Genomic DNA, 15,844 nt, shown 5'->3' on the forward strand with positions numbered 1-15,844 from the left:
GGGAAATTCAGAAAAGATCTCAAAGCAAGAGAACCAATATTACAGCCACACTGCACATGAATTTGCCTTTTTGGATCGAATGGTGGCCTCATCCAAATGCATGAACCCCAAAGCAACAGATGGTTGATGAAAGGTCACCACGCTGAGAATTAGAACTCCTGTGTGAGCCTGGGCATCTCTCCATCTAGGGGTCTCAGCCCCCTACTTATAAAAGATGAGGCTGCACAAGTGAATCTCTGAAATTGCTTCAAGATCTGCATTTCTCTGAACTTTTAACTACCATGACATCTTCATTTCTCTCTTCCCTTCCAGCACATGTGGTCAGGCACCAACTCTCCAGCCATTAAGTAAAGGCACCCATGGTTTCCCAGCAAGCCTGGTGAATCCAAATGTTCAGAGATGAGAGGAAGAAAATGAGGATTGTGTCTCCTGTGATTAAAATGCCTTCCTAGACTGCTGAGTTCTTGTGCATTTGAATGAATTATCTAAGAATCAGTGTTAGTGCTTAATTGGGAGACAGAGAAAACCACAAGGAATCTGACAAGAGAAGGCAGATGAAATAGAAAAGTCTCTAGGCATTGAAAAGTTTGACAAGCAGAAGAGCTTGTGATTTGAAAGACAGCTAATGGAGAACATGAGTCAGCATGAGATAACTAAAAAAAGTTAAATAATTAAGCTTACATAATAGGTATCTGATTGAATATCTAGATTTGGATTTAATTAACATTTCTAACCATTCTTTGTCAGTAACTATATATTATTCAATTTAAAAGTGGAGAACTTCCATTATTTAAAAAAAAAATCATTCATCTACAGCATGTCTGTGAATTTATTTCCAGATTTAGCAAAGAAGCTACTGTCCTTCCAACTCCCTCCTCCCCCTGACACACACAAAAAGCCTTACAATTAGATTTCTAGAAGGAGAAAAAAATTGAAGATGTGGATACCCCATCATCATTTTCTATAGGTCAATTGGAATGTAAATGATATCATAAACTTAATTCATTAGCATATGTGTTGGATGGCAGGTCCTTCCTAAGCAAATGGTGGAGGGCATCGCTGAGCTTCATCAGGACTGGTCACTGCCACCTTTGAGGAACTCCCTGGCAATGGGAAAAATAGATCATTAAGTAAATGCTATGCAGCTCTTTTTCTCCCTGGCTGCTTGAAGCTTGACCACCATCATGAAAGACACAGTAACTATCCAGACCAGGAAGTTCATGACCAACCAACTACTTTAGTGGGAAAAAATGGTCCCTGATGTCCTTCACCCAGGGAAGGTGACAGTACCTAAGAGAAATCCAAGAAAAACGCCAAAATATAGGAGACGACACCAGATGTCATCTTTGTATTTGAGTTCAGAACCCATTTTGGTGGTGGCTAGTTACGTTATATTCAATACTGCTTTCTACGTCGTAAAAGTATGATTCACATGAGTAAAATTCAAAAAGAGTAAAATATCTTTTAGTAAAATTTAGTAGTAAGTTTAAGAAGTTTTTTGTTTGGTTTTACTTAAGCAGCTTCTTCTGGTCTTCGAAATGCCCTGGGTGGAGCTTTCAATTCACAGCGCAAGTCGTGTCCATTACCACTTGGATTTCTCTAAATAATTTGTACTCACGGAACCTCAGCCAATAGCCAGTAACAGGTGGATGAGTGGCATTATTCATTTCTCTCGGGCCAACTCTGTTTTGAACTACTTAAGTGAAAACATCTTCTTTTAAAAAATAAGTCTTGCCAGTTTTGGTCACTGCCACCTTTGAGGATGGTATAACACACTGACTCACAGGGCTGCCTTTGGGAGGTGCTTCGGAAACAAAAAAAGGTAAATCACATTTGACTCCTCACCGCCCAGGAAATGAGAGTCTAGTGGGACAGGCAAACGCATACAAATCCATCCCAAACTGTAACAGTATACCAAAACTTTCTCATAACCCTTCAGAAATCAATTCAAATATCCCATTCCCTGAGAAACTTTCTATAAAGATTCTTATCAGAGGACTATAATGTGTCTTATGTTAAACTGTTATGTGTCTATACTCTGATTGGACCATATCTTTCAATGTTTTAATGTTAAATGTAGGGTACTAGTAGAAGGCACTGTTGAATATAACATTAACATGCTAAGTTCTCCTTCACTATCTATTTATGCGAGGAATAGTCACTGAGTGTGAATTAGGATCCAGTTTCCTCCTTAGCTGTCAAGAATATAAATGCAAATACAATGTGAGTCCTGACCTACAGGGACTTAGAGTTGGTTTAATGACTTTCTAAGAGTGGGTTGCACAATTCTAACCAGATGTAATCCTGTTTGTAGGGACTGTAGGCTACACTTCTTAACCAGCTCATAGCAATTCTCATTTTGCCAAGACACAGTGGGTGGGCAGACAATTCTTGCCAATCCGTAGTACCGTTCTGCTGCTGGGTTGAATCAGCAGCCACCCAGGAAAAAGCAAGGGCAATCACCTGTTATCTGGAACATAAGGACTTTTCTTGGTATATATTTGGGTATGAAATATTTAGCACAAGAATGGAATGATAAATTCCACGTGCTATATCCAAACTCTTGCTGAATGAAGCATCACCCTGTAGCACTCCCGACCTATTCCCTGGGGATTTTTCTGGCTTATGTGTTGGATTGTAACACAATTTTGAAGTTTTCCGGCTTTTCCATCTCAGCAAGCATACATATGTATTCATGAACACTAGCAAGAAAAAAGACAAAAAAGAACTACTTTTTAAAGGAAAATTGAGAGCCCTTGCTTCCCTTTGCCATCAGGAGTAAGGGTCTGGGGTGAAGGGAGTTTCCCATCGTTCTGGAAGCAGGAAAATTGGTGCCTTGTGCATTGCCTCATGTGCCTAAGGGGAAGGCCTCTGCCATGTAACACAGCAGAGAAACTGTCCTCCCAACACCCCTGGCTGCAGGGAACTCCAGGGGGCTCGCTGGGTCCAGGCACAGTGGCACATGATATGACAGATCTTGGTTGGAGGGACCCCAGCCAGTCTCACAGTCCTGGTGGTGGCATCTTCAGGGAAGGCCAAGCTCCTGCTGTGACAATCTGGGAGAGATTGCACGGCTTTCCCTGCTTCTGAATTAAGCCACGAGTTTCCTGGAGTGCGATATACCTCATCAAGGGAGTATCTGCCCCAAAGCAAGGCAACCTGTCTTCTCCAGAAAGGAAAAAGCAAAAACTATAAAGCCCAGGGACATGACGTTCCTCTGCCCTCACCCTCTGACACAGTGGAGACAACTTATCCTCAACAGCCTTTACTTTCTGTGTGGGCTGCTGGAGCTGGGGCCACAGAAGCTGAAAAGTATTGGTAAACTTCCCCAGCAAACTTTTCAAAAATCTCTCACACATCTTCCTTCCCCACACAGCCTTGAAAACATTGCATAGGAAGGCAATCTCAGCAAAACTTTTGGAATAGAAAGACAGCCAGGTACCCCACCAGGGCAAGGGCTTGGGGATGGAACACCTGCATCCCAGCTTTGCTACTAACCAGTGGACGGCTTTACATTGGTGAGCTTCACTGTCCTCATCCATGAAATGGGTATGATAGCAATCCTACAGCATTGATCTAAGAGAATGCCCTTTTTTGACCTCTAAAGTGTAACAAAAGCACTAGTTATCATTATTAATAATAATGAAACAACAGTCATCAATTTGAGTATCATCTTTTCCATTCCAGATTTTTTTTCCCTGCTTACTCCACCCTCCTAACAGAGGCCTGATGGATTTTGACAGTGATCCTTGACCCAAGACCTGTCAGAGAATGGTGTGGGGTCTTAGGTTACCAAGACCAATCTAGGTAAATTGGTTTTGAGGTTTCAGTTTCTAAATGTGGTAGAAAGGACCTCATCTTGGGGACAATATGGTAAACTCACTTTTGGTTTCTCATTCTGGTAAGCTCTCTGAGGGCATGAGTGCTATCTATGTGGTGTACTCCTCTGTTCCCAGCACCCGCCTTGTGCCTGCGGATACTCAGTAAATGTCGGTTGATTAGTAAATGTGCCGGGGAGACCCTCGAGGAAAACCAAAGCCTTATTTCCTGCATCCATGAACTTATTATCAAATCCAAGTTAAGTGAGACCACTATTCCTTTAAGCACTCTTTCTATAGTGAATGTCAGCAACACTTTATTTTCACATAATAGAAATGCCCCCTTCTTTTAAGTGAAACTGTCAAAAAGCCAAATAAAACACAAAACAACAACAACAAAACCTTAAGTGGTAAAGCGTAGCTAAGAGTGCAAGCTCTATTACTTGATCTGGGTTTAAGTCCCAAATCTACTATTAGTGGAGTGACCTTGGGCAAGGTAACTTCCCTTGTGAGCCCCTGCCCTTGGAGAGCAGTTGAAGATCCAAATGTGAAAGTTGATGTCAATTTCTCTAAACAATGTCTGGCTGCATGTCTAATGCTCTACAAATTGTTACTGTAAACATGATCCCTGAACATTGAAGACAAGCCACCTTCACCTCCAGGCTGTGGGAAGGTACCATACTACAGGGTTTCTTAAGTCATAGAACGCTGAAACAGGACCCAGGCCAGGGCAATATGTTCCTATGGAGTACAGGCATCCCACACAGTGATGCTGCTTGTTGAAATGAGTTCCAGACCCTAATCCACAGCTGCTGTCTTCAAATGCCTGGAGATGTCCCTGGAGAATTTCAAGGTCAGCGTGTCCAAACTTGAACCCATAATCTTTCAGAGTCCCCATCCTGGTCAGTGACATTGTCATCTACCGTCAGCTGGCCACCCACATCAGAAGCCCAAGATACTTCCTGATCTCCTCCCTCATGCTCTGAGCCAAGTGAACCTTAGGTCCTGCTGAATTGACCTCTTCGTGACATCTAGAACCCAACACCGACTCTTTCATTCCTCTGCCAGTCAGGCTTCATAACCCACCCATGGTCAACAGAACTGGTCTCCAGTCCTGTGACCTGGCACTGGTAGAAAACCAGTCCTTCCCACCTCATAGCCACGGAAGTGGGTTATTCTAACAAAAAAAAGTAATCACACCCTGCTCTTGCTCAAAAGTCTTCCATGACCCTGGCCTGCTCCAGGAGAGAGGTCACTCGCTTCATCATGACTGGCAAGGCCCCATGTGTTCTGGCCCCTGATGTCTTCAGTCTCTTTCCTACCACACCCCTCCTCCCATCCTTCGCTCCTGCCACCAGAGGACACCACTGTGTGACTGAGGGTGCCTGGACCTCTGCCTAGAATACCCTTCCTCCCTTGGTCCTCCTGATAAAGTCCCCTTCAATTATTAAGGCTCATCTGACTGTCACTTCCTTTGTGATTCTTCCCCAGGCCCAAGGCCCTGGCTCTCTCAGCCTCCTCTTTGGTATTTAAGAATTTCTCCCTTTCTTCCCGTTGTTCCCTGAGCTGTAGTCCCCATCACACAGCGCTGTCACTGGAGATACTAGACTCCGTCACACAGTAATTGCCAGAATGGTGCATTGTTCATCTGAGACCACAGCACCCAGGGCCGGGCTGAGAACAAAGCAAGTAATCATCAAATACTTAATAAGTGAATGAAAATCATTACTTAATTAATTAAGTGTAAAGGTAGGGTTCTTTCCTCCAAGAAATCAATATGAAGCCATTAGAGGGCACACAGGGAATAGTCTGCCTAGGGTGCTATTAACCCAGGGAGCTATGTGGGCCCCTTCCTGACCCCCTAAGTCCTGGCCCAAATGTCACCTTCCTGTTAGGTGACACTGGTCACTGCATTTAAAGCACCCTCACCCTGCACTCCACATTCTCTTTTCCTGCGTCATGTCTCTCTGATGCCATGGTTATCAGGGAACATGGTTTTCTTTTCTTTCCCTTCCCTCCCTCTTTCTTTCCTTCCTTTTGAAGGCAGGAAGTTTGCCTGTTTTGCTCATTACTGTATCTAGAACAATGCCTCTCAAACCTTAGCTGCTCCAGGCACATTATATTGTAGAAGGAATGAGTGAATGAATGAATGAATGAATGAACGAACAAGAAGCATAAACTACCTGGGTTGTGGCTAGTAGTTTTGTTAGAAAAGGGAGTGATCACTTTAGCCTAAAGGCTCAAGAGTCCCTTGAAGTTCAAGGTCCATTAATCCAATTTTAATAGATTCCATTTATCAAAAAAGAAGAAAGAATACCTTTCTTTCCTGCCCCCCCCCCAGTCATCTTAACTCATTTTTAGTTTCAGAGTGAGCTGACAGAAGGGTCGGATGCTATCAATATAAAGGTAAAATATTAAACCAAGTTCTTCTGGAAACAAGAATAGTAGCGATGGATATCCATGGTATGGCTAATGGTCGCTTGGCTTCTACTTCTACCCAGTCCTGAGCCCACTGACACATATGAACTCATTTCATCATCACACTAACCCTGTGAGTCACTATTATTGTCATCCCCTTCTATAAAGCAGAATATGGATGTGCACAGAGGTTAAGTAACCCCCCCCCAATGTCACAGAGCTGCGATGGGGGGAGCCCAGGATTCATGCCGGATTGCAGGAAATAAAGTAGGTGCGGCAAAAGGAGTGGATTCAAAGTTCTGCCTCTCAACAGAAGAGGCTCGTGAGCAAGAGAGTCAACCTTCTGAACATCAGTAACCTCAATTGTAAAATGGGGATGGCTGTATCCATTCTAATGGCTGTCGAGGGGCTGAGAGGCAATCAGGTGTGAAAGTGCTATCAAAATGTGAGCTAATGTTACTCGCTGGGCAATGTTGCCACATTAAGGTTTCTATCCCATTCCATGTTATGAGAGTATTACAATCATTACATAATTTCTTCCATCCCATTCGAGGAAATAAACACTGTTAGCATTTGCCATCCATTCATATAGCCTGGGTGCCTTTGCCATGAGTTGTTACTAATTTTAACAGAGCAGCCTGTGCACTAAAGCTGAAGTTAGAGTCTTTTTCTGGGCGGTAGAGGTCATCTACTCAGACCACACTCAGGCCAGATGCAACAACAAAAACTCTCCATTACAACAGTGGAAAAGCCTGGCGGTCGGCATCGAAAGGCGTGGATCTGAAGGAGACCTCTGCCCCTTGATAAAGGTCTTCTTTCCACGCTCAGACAAGTCCTGCCTCGGGGTCTTTGTGCTTGCTAGTCCGTCTCCTTGATATGCTCTCCCCTTTCCCTCTTTGAACCAGTTAATTCTAAGTGCACGTGCTACTCCCCCTGGCCTCCAGGACTGCATGGGGTCTCCTACTTTGGGCTCAGATGTCACCCCGTGAATCTCCACTGGCACCGCACAGCTGTGATGAAATCATCGTTTGCATAAATAGTAAATGTCTGTCTTCTCCTTTAGGATTAAGTTGGATGAGGTCGGGGACAATCTCCTCTTTTTCAACATCGGAACCCAGGATCCACTGTGATGACAACACCTTGCTTGTAGAAGGTGCTTGTTAAAATATTTTGAATGAATGACAGGACCAATTAAGTCACTTTGGGGAAGCCCTAAGCTCTCTGAGCCTTGCTTTCCATATATATGGAACGATCTCCCTGGCCAATGCCATTGTTATGGTGAGGATTGTGGAATCTGAAAGCTCTTTAGACATAAAACATTAACATACTGTGTGGGACTGAGGTGTCACAGTTTCTATGCAATGCATTTTAGGAGGTGAAAACTGCATTTGAAGATACAAACAAATTGATGTACATACCAGGCATCGAGTTAATTTGGAGTAAAAGCAGCCAGGAGGAAAAAAAGGACGCATATCGCGATGTGAGGGCAGAAGAAATCCCAAACTCCGAAGTATCTTTGGAACTCTTGGAGCCCTTGCAGTGAGCATCCGGTTACACTGGAGATATATTTAATTTTTGCCATCCACTAAGTGGTGTTTCACGTTGGCCACGGAGATGAATTCTAACTTACTGTAAATAGAATGAAAAGAGCTCTGTTGTTAAATTATTTATTGTACCTTACATCTGGCCCCAAGCAATGATGTTTTTAGGTTCCACAAAAGTAGCAGGGTATAGTCTATTGTCATTACATAAAGGAAACTCTGACAATTTACATTATAAAATATAAATTATCCATTTATCAACCACCAAATAACACAAAGACTCCCTCGATTGTGGCAGTGTAGGAGGCTAGAAATAATTGGGTGCATCTTCTCCCAAACACCAGGTCCAGATTTGCCATAAAGACCCACCAATCAATTCTTTTTCGATTCTATAGAATATGTGAAAGGCAAACTCTCCTCTCCTCTGATGAACCCCCATGCAGCACCCCAATGCCTACGGAGAGTTAGGCTCCAGAAAAATCTTAATGGGGGTGGAAATACAGAATAAGCCCCTTAGAAAGCTTCATGTTATGAAAGACAGATTGAGAAAGGTTTTCACATCCCTCTCACTAATTCCAGCAGGTTTGGGGTTGAGGGAGATTCTACATAGAGAAACATCCCATATACCTTTTTAAAAAATATATAGATGTAGATACTTTTCTTTGCTGAGAAGATACCCTTCATCTCCAAATTTTTATTCTTTTTCTTCACTTCTACTTCCCTTGGTCTTTTCCTACTATCATTTCACTGAAGGGTTTATTCACTTGATCATTTATTTAGCAAATTAATAATCCCTTCTATAAACTAAATTCCCGGCATCTACAGAAAACCCCACTCCACTGCCCTTCCATTAGAGACCCCAGTGCCCCTAACCAAGAGCAAAGGTGAGTGGGAGACGTCCACTGTTCTTGCTGCCAGCCTCTGCCACAGGCACCTGGAAGGATGATGAGGATTTTGATAGGCAAAGACATGGAGGGCTAAGCCAACAGAATGAGCAAGAGCTCAAAGAAGGAAAAGAATAAAAATAATATTTTAAAAATCTAATGTTTTGGGAGGAAGTGCAATCAACCCAGAGATACCTTATAAAGACGTCTAGTGCCTCAAGGATGGTAGGCTTAAGAGAGAAAGGGACAAATCAGTGAATGGGAAGACATGTGGATGAATGGATTGGCACCTACAGCCCAGGAGCTCAGATATTTTTCTGTCTCTATAGAGAGATGCAAGTTGAAGTTGGACCCTAGTCCTCTCGGCACCCTGTTCTCCTTCCACGCAGTCAATGAAGTGACCACATCAGGTGCTGCGGAAAAGTGAGTACCCTGAGCAGAGGGACAAGGGGCCAGTACCTCTGCTGAGAGACCTGTTCGTGTAGGGAGGTTCTTTGGAAAGCTTATCCCTTTGCTCTCCTTCTTTTGGGAGTTTAGTCTCTCTGTTACTAATCCATTGCCTCCATCCTGACAAGGGGGACTGATATGCTAGGGAAATACAGGTATGCTCCCCTTGCAGAGCGGATAGCTTCTCAAAAAGTGTGCATGGCCTAGCACAATTGAATGTAAAGCATGAAGGCATGTTGGAGCTCATCGCGACCAACCCTTCCACGGGAACAATGATGACACAGAAGCCACCTGTGCTGCAAGAGCAGCTCCAGAAGCCCAGCCTCTCTCTCCAACTGTATGCATGCAAGAGCATCCCCAAGTGTGTGAGAAGGTGCCATGTGCTATGGGGAAAAGGGAAATTTAATAGATAAAGGAGGATCAGAAATGCCAGGATGTTGGGCAAGGTGTGGGGAATGAGGTGTGATTTTAAATAGAAGAGTTGAGGGGGCCCCAGTGACGAGGTGACATTTGAACAAAAGCTTAGGGGAGCTGAAGGGTTCCTTGTATGGGCATCAGGGGAAGAGGCTACCGGAACAGTCAACGAGAAGGCTCTAAGGCAGGAGTCCACCTGCCCAGGGAAGAGCAAGGAGGCCAGGGTGGCTGAAGCACAAGGTGTGTGTGTGGGGGGGAGGGGGGCAGAGGGAGAGGAGACAGCGAATGAGCCATAATGAGAACCAGGTGACACACAGTTCTGTAGGCCACTGGAAAGACCCTGGCTTTCACCGTGCGTGTAACGGGTGCCACTGCGGGACTGCAGCCAGGCATGAGATGGAGATCCAACTTACATTTTGCAAAGATCACTTTGGCTGTCAAGCTGGGCAGAGACAGTGGGTAGTAGGAGAGCAGGTGGGGAGGCCATGGGAAGGCTATCGCAGTGGTCCAAGCAAGAACGATGTATTAAACATGAGGAATAATCAAAACATAATTTCCGGGCAAATACTTGGGAGATGCCATCAGTCATTCACATAGAAACCGTGCAGAGTAAATATTAAGAACGCCCATTCTGGTTTTTAGATGAGAAGATTGAATTCAGAGAAAAAGGCCTTCCTCAGTGACACGTATTTACTCAATGGCAGAGCCAGATTTCAAATCCTGGCTCTCAAGCGTTGGGCACCTACTGTATGCAGGCGCACTTTGAGAGCTGGAGGGATGGATCCCTGCTCTTCAGAGCTACGGGCAGGTGGCTGACAAGAGGGGAGGGGCCACGTGAGCCAACAAACAGATGACAAGAGACAGCAGGGCGTCCTTCTGTGCCTCCGGCAGATTCCGCTCCCACGAAATTTTCCCTAGATGCCCCCAAAAAATACATTTCTCAGCGAGAGACCCATTACGTCCTGGGCATAATTTAAAAAGGCATGGAGTAAAACGTGGAGAGTCAGAAGAAACTAAAAAATACATAAGAATAAAAATCGGAAAATACATCTGCAAACTCCAGAGTGTCGAGGAAGAGATCTGAAGGAGGTGGGTCCTCCAGCTCAGGCTCTTTTCTCTATTTAGCTGCTGAAACATTCTTTCTCCTCTTCCCTCATTTTTCACCAGGCTTCATCCAAGAGGGGCTTGTACGGCCTTGCCCCTTCTCCCTGCTCAGTGGGGAGCCTGCTTCTCCCTCTCCCTCTGCTCACCCCCTACCCCCTGCTCATGCTCCCTCTCTCTCTCTGTAGAATAAACAAATAAGATCTTTAAAAAATAAATAATAATGCCAATGGAAAGCTGATAAGCTGTGTAACCCTCAGGCCTGTCTGCCCATCCATCTATCTGTTCCTGGCCTTTCTTTTGCCACCACCTGCATGGCACCAGGCTGCCCCGGCCACTCGAGGCTCCCACCTCCCCTGCTTTGGGCTCCAGCTGACCAAAGAAGATCTTGAGAATGAGAGATGGCAATGGTAGAGGAAGGGAAACTGGATGGTTTTCCCTCTCCCTCTTCTCTCCAGCCTCAGGGCGACTTGCCCCCCTCGCTGGTGATGGGTCCCTGACCTTGGGTAGCACAGCTCCGTCCCTCTCTGCTGTTCAGTTTGGGATGACTTTCCTCCTTTTGCTAATCTCTGGGTCGCTTTGTTCTGCTTGTAATTTATTCTAGTTGGCTTTCCCTATCTTTCATCACCAGTTGTAGCTAATTCCCTGGATGAAATCCCTCCTGCTTTGAAGGCTTGAGGTAACTTCTGCTTTTCTTGAATGACACACAAGCATACTTTCAAAGGATAGAAAGCCATGCCCTCAAGAATGTGCTGCCTTAAAAACAATACAAGATGAGGGCTTGCTTCGGAAGCACATATCATAAAATTGGAATGATTCAGGGAAGATGAGCATGAACCCCAACCCTGTCCCGCACAAAGACAGCACGCAAATTCCTGAGGCATTCCATATTTTTTTAAATGAAAAAAAAAAAAAAACAAGATTTAAATTTTGAAGTCCCTGCCTTAAAGATGAGTTCCATGATAGATCTATAATTTAACAGTAAAAATTTATTTCAATAGACATCAAAGTGTTTACGGTCACAAAGGTAATTTTGAAAGAATAATCATCAGTTTCTTTAAAAGTTTTTATAATGAAGGAAGACACATTATATTCCACAAATTTTCTAAAAGGTTCATCAATATTTAATTTTCTTCTAAAAGCCACATTAGGATTAACATTACAAAGAAAACAGGCTTTTGTTCCAAGGAAAAATGTATCTCTGTGATGTGGCTGTTTTATCTGATATCTCTGTTGGCGGAATACGGTGGAGGGGAGTATATTTATAATAACAACAGATTCGTTTTCTGAATTTCTGCCCCTTGCTACTTTTACAAACTAAGCATCATTTTACCAGCAGGAAGACACAGTACATAAAACTTTGCAGCAGCAGGATGTGTTCCCAAATGTTTGGCTAATCTTTGGGTGATCTCGAGGGAAGGTAATGGAAAAATTTTAATAGTTAGCCGGGGTTATGTGAACTTCTCTTTCTGTTACCTGGGTCAGCGAACGCTTTGCGAGATGTTGGGGAATAAGAACCTAATGAATGTGTCCAGAATCTCTGCCCTGCTCTATTCAGAACCAATTTGTAGCTAGTTCCTAAGTGCTAAGCTTTAATAGATATGTCTTAATAATTAATCCTTTCCTTAAAGTGCTTTGATTTTTCTGATTCATATTGAGTATATATTTGGCAACTCTAAGCCTATTGGGCCAAAACAAAATTGTGTTATATTTCTGTCCCTGTGAGATTCTAGTGGAAGAAGCTAGAAAGGTGTGCTCTCCTAACCCTTGAAGAGAAGCTTGGCATCATTCACCTCACCAGAAGGGGCACATTTAGCCCAAATTAGAATATTCATGCGCACCGGTCACCATGCATGCTGGTCAACATATATGTGGTTCCACATGTGTGTGCCTTTGCTCATGCTACTGCCTTCCTCACTTTACCTTGCAACTCCATACTCAACTCTGAAGATTCAGCCATCGCCTCCTCGCAGAAGCCTTCCTTGACTCCACCCCACCCCCAGCCTTGCTCCGGAGTCTCCCCTCAGCTTTCTTTCAGCAAATCTGCTTTCTTCTGCACTTGGTTCCAAAGATGATCTCTTTGTGGGTCTGCGGCGTCTGCAGACTCCCAGCTCCTGCAGAGCATAGCCCATCTCTGTACGTGAGCATGCAGCCTAAACAGCTCCTCTGTACATGTTTCTTGAACACAGCTGAGCTGAGCTGAGCAGAGTGGCTGATAATTTATGAAGTCTAGATCTTGCCTCCAGCAAAACTGCAAAAGGCAACAGTTCCTCCAGCCCTGTGTTCCATGACCATTTCAGGACACAGTGGAACATTCATCTCTTTTCTGTAAAGTTGCCTGTGTGGGTTTGCTGCTCGCATTTTTCCTTTTCTTTTTGGCTTTCTTCCTATAAGAATTACACAACCTTCTATCCTCTCTCACCTCCTCCTCCTCCTGCACTGTACCTCCGGCTCTGAAAAGCTATGAATAAAGAAAGACAGCTGGTACTTCAGGATCCTGTTACTAATTCAATACGTGCATACCTTTCCTGTGAGTCCTGCAGAGCTCCATTTTCTTGAGAATGGCAAAGCCAAAAAAGCCTTTCACTCTAGCCCTGCAGAAAAATACGGATCTCAGAGGCCTGCAAGGGCTTTCAGAGCTCAGACTCACCCCATCCCTCATGGGAGCGTGTTGGATAACACAGACATGGGTTAGGTGAGGCTCCACCATTTGCTTGCTCTTCACCACCCCAGGCCAGGTCCCTTGGCTCTTCGCTCTAAAATAAGGCCAATACCATCTCTTGCACAGCGTTCGGGGGAGGATGAACAAGATCATGTTCTGCAGAGTCCGGCACCTAACATTCAAAAATGGGTAGAGATAACAATAAAGAGGATGATAATGGTAACATGTTTATTCCAAGTGGTTACAGGTTAAATTTCATCCTCTCCAGATTCAGAGGTTGAAGTCTTAACCCCAGTACCTCAACACGTGACCTTATTTGGAAAGAAGGTCTTTTCGGAGATCATGAAATTAAGATGAAGTCATTAAGATGGGCCCTAATCCAGTATGACTGTGTCCTCATAAAATGGGGGGATTTGGCCCCAGACGCGTACACGGGGAGAGCGCTGTGTGAAGGTGAAGGCAGACGTCCCCGTGATGCTTCTACAAGCCGAGGACCACCAAGGATTGCCAGCAAACCACCAGCAGCGGCGGGGGAGGCTGAGAACGGATCCGCCCTCACAGCCTCCGAAGGCACCAGCACCACCGGAACCTTGACCTTGGACTTCCGGCCTCCAGGACTGTGAAAGAATAAATTTCTGTTGTTGAAGCCCCGAGTTTGTGGGCTTTGACAATACTGAGAACTAGAGACATTAGACAAATGCCTGAGGTGACAGAGCAGAGAGGAGAGGGAGAGCCAGAGCACAGGTTCATGGGGAGTGCGCTGGCGGCTGACCCCCCTCTGCAGCCACACCCCCCACCTGTTGCCTCCTCCAGCTCCCCCTCTCAAGGCCCCTTCCTCTACACACTCAGAACGTGTCATCTCATCTTCCCCAATAACCTGGGCACCTTCCCATTTCTTACCTTACACTTCAATTAGGAATTACATCCTTCCCACGAGAGATTCTGATTTAATTAGTCTAGGATGGAACCCAGCCCTTGCATTTTTAAAAGCTCTCCAGGTGCTTTTCATGAGCAGCGGGGTGAAGATGCTGCACTGGGCCACATGCCCCTTACAGCAAGGCCATGGCTGCCTTACCAGGTGTCCACCATATTTGGTTCACTGGTGCCCTGATGGGTGGGGGTTAGTGAGTTGTGTCCCAGGTAACAGGTCAATACACAACCGCAATGCTCCAGACCGTATTGGACCCATCTGCTGGTTGTGTGAACTTGACTGTGAAAGTTGTCTGACTCCTCAACACCACTCTCCTCTCCTTTCCTCCCATGCTCTGTGCCCTCCAGGGCCGCCCTCCTCCTTGTATCAGATCTCACTTCACTCTCGCTCTCCACCACAGGGCTCTGATCACCACACCTCCATTTTCTTTTTAATTTTTTTAAATTAAAAAAAATTCCCCAGTTTATTTTCGTACCTATCCAGAAGTGAGTGCAAGCCCTTTAGTGTGGCCACAGTGTTCTTTCTGAAGTATAACAACAGTAATAATAAAGCAATCAAGAGTCAAAAAAAAAAAAATCCTCTCCCTCTTAAAAACAGTTGAGTGTCTCCAGGGCACCTGGTTGGCTCCACTGGTTGAGCATCTGACCTTTGGTTTCGGCTCAGGTCATGATCTCAGGGCCGGGGGCCGGGCAGGGGGGCTGGGTGCAGATTGAGCCCAGAGTCAGGCTCCACAATCATCAGGGAGTCTGCTTGAAATTCTCTCTCCCTCTCCCTGGGCCCCTCCCCTCACTCCTGAGCTCTTTCTCTCTAAAATAAATAAGTCTTAAAAAGAGAAAAAATGTGAGTATCTCTCCATTACATATTTCAAAACGTTCAGACTCCGTTTGTGACTCATCACACCTGTTGCTGTTCTCACCTTCTCCCACCCGCTTCTCTGAAACAAGCTGAGATTTGCTGCCCTAGTCAAAGCTTCCTTTCCACAGCAGGCTTTCTCCCGCCTCAGGGCTTCACTCCTGCTCTTCCTTCTGCCTCACAAACCAACCAGCACTGCTTTCCAACACTCAGTTCAGGAACCTCCTCCCCTGAACCCGGCGACCCATAGATGCTCCACCCCCACGGGCCTCCCAGGCAGGGCAGACCTTGGAGCTCCCATTCGCCCTCTTGGTTTGGCGACTCTGATCATACATTTATATTATCTGTCCCCCCAACTCTCTGCAGTCCTGGGAATGTTGACCGCCTTTTTCACGTCTGTGTGGCCATCGCTTAGCCCAGCATCTGGTACAGATTAGATGCCCAGCAAATATTTGTGGAATGAATGAGTAAATCATATTCATTGATATTTACTAGTGCTTTACAGTTTACAAAGTGTTTCAAATGGCAAGTAGTAGGGGTAAAAGGGAAAGAAAGATCATGTGGATCTAGTGGCCGTTTCACCGAGGCTCCCACCAGCCCTGACTCAATTTTTCAATGAGTTACTGTTCTCCAAGGGCCTGCAGGAGGGATACAGCCATTAGGGGAATGTGTTGGCTTTTGGACTTGGACAAAGAAGGATGAGTTCACACATCCTGGTGCAGAGTGGACCTGGCTTCATCCCCCTGCGACTGGATTGACACCATGACCCCTGGCCA

At 45.1% G+C, this 15,844-nt stretch overlaps 1 pseudogene; it reads left to right on the forward strand.

The window, feature by feature from the left end:
* The first annotated feature begins 11,400 nt into the window (after window positions 1–11,400).
* LOC114206047 (U6 spliceosomal RNA) lies at window positions 11,401–11,518 on the forward strand (annotated as a pseudogene).
* The last annotated feature ends 4,326 nt before the right edge of the window (window positions 11,519–15,844 follow it).

The sequence above is a fragment of the Eumetopias jubatus genome, unplaced genomic scaffold, assembly GCF_037043125.1.
Source record: "Eumetopias jubatus isolate StellerSeaLion01/CBP00866 unplaced genomic scaffold, mEumJub1_p1.0 scaffold_9, whole genome shotgun sequence".
NCBI classification, from domain to species: Eukaryota; Metazoa; Chordata; class Mammalia; order Carnivora; family Otariidae; genus Eumetopias; species Eumetopias jubatus.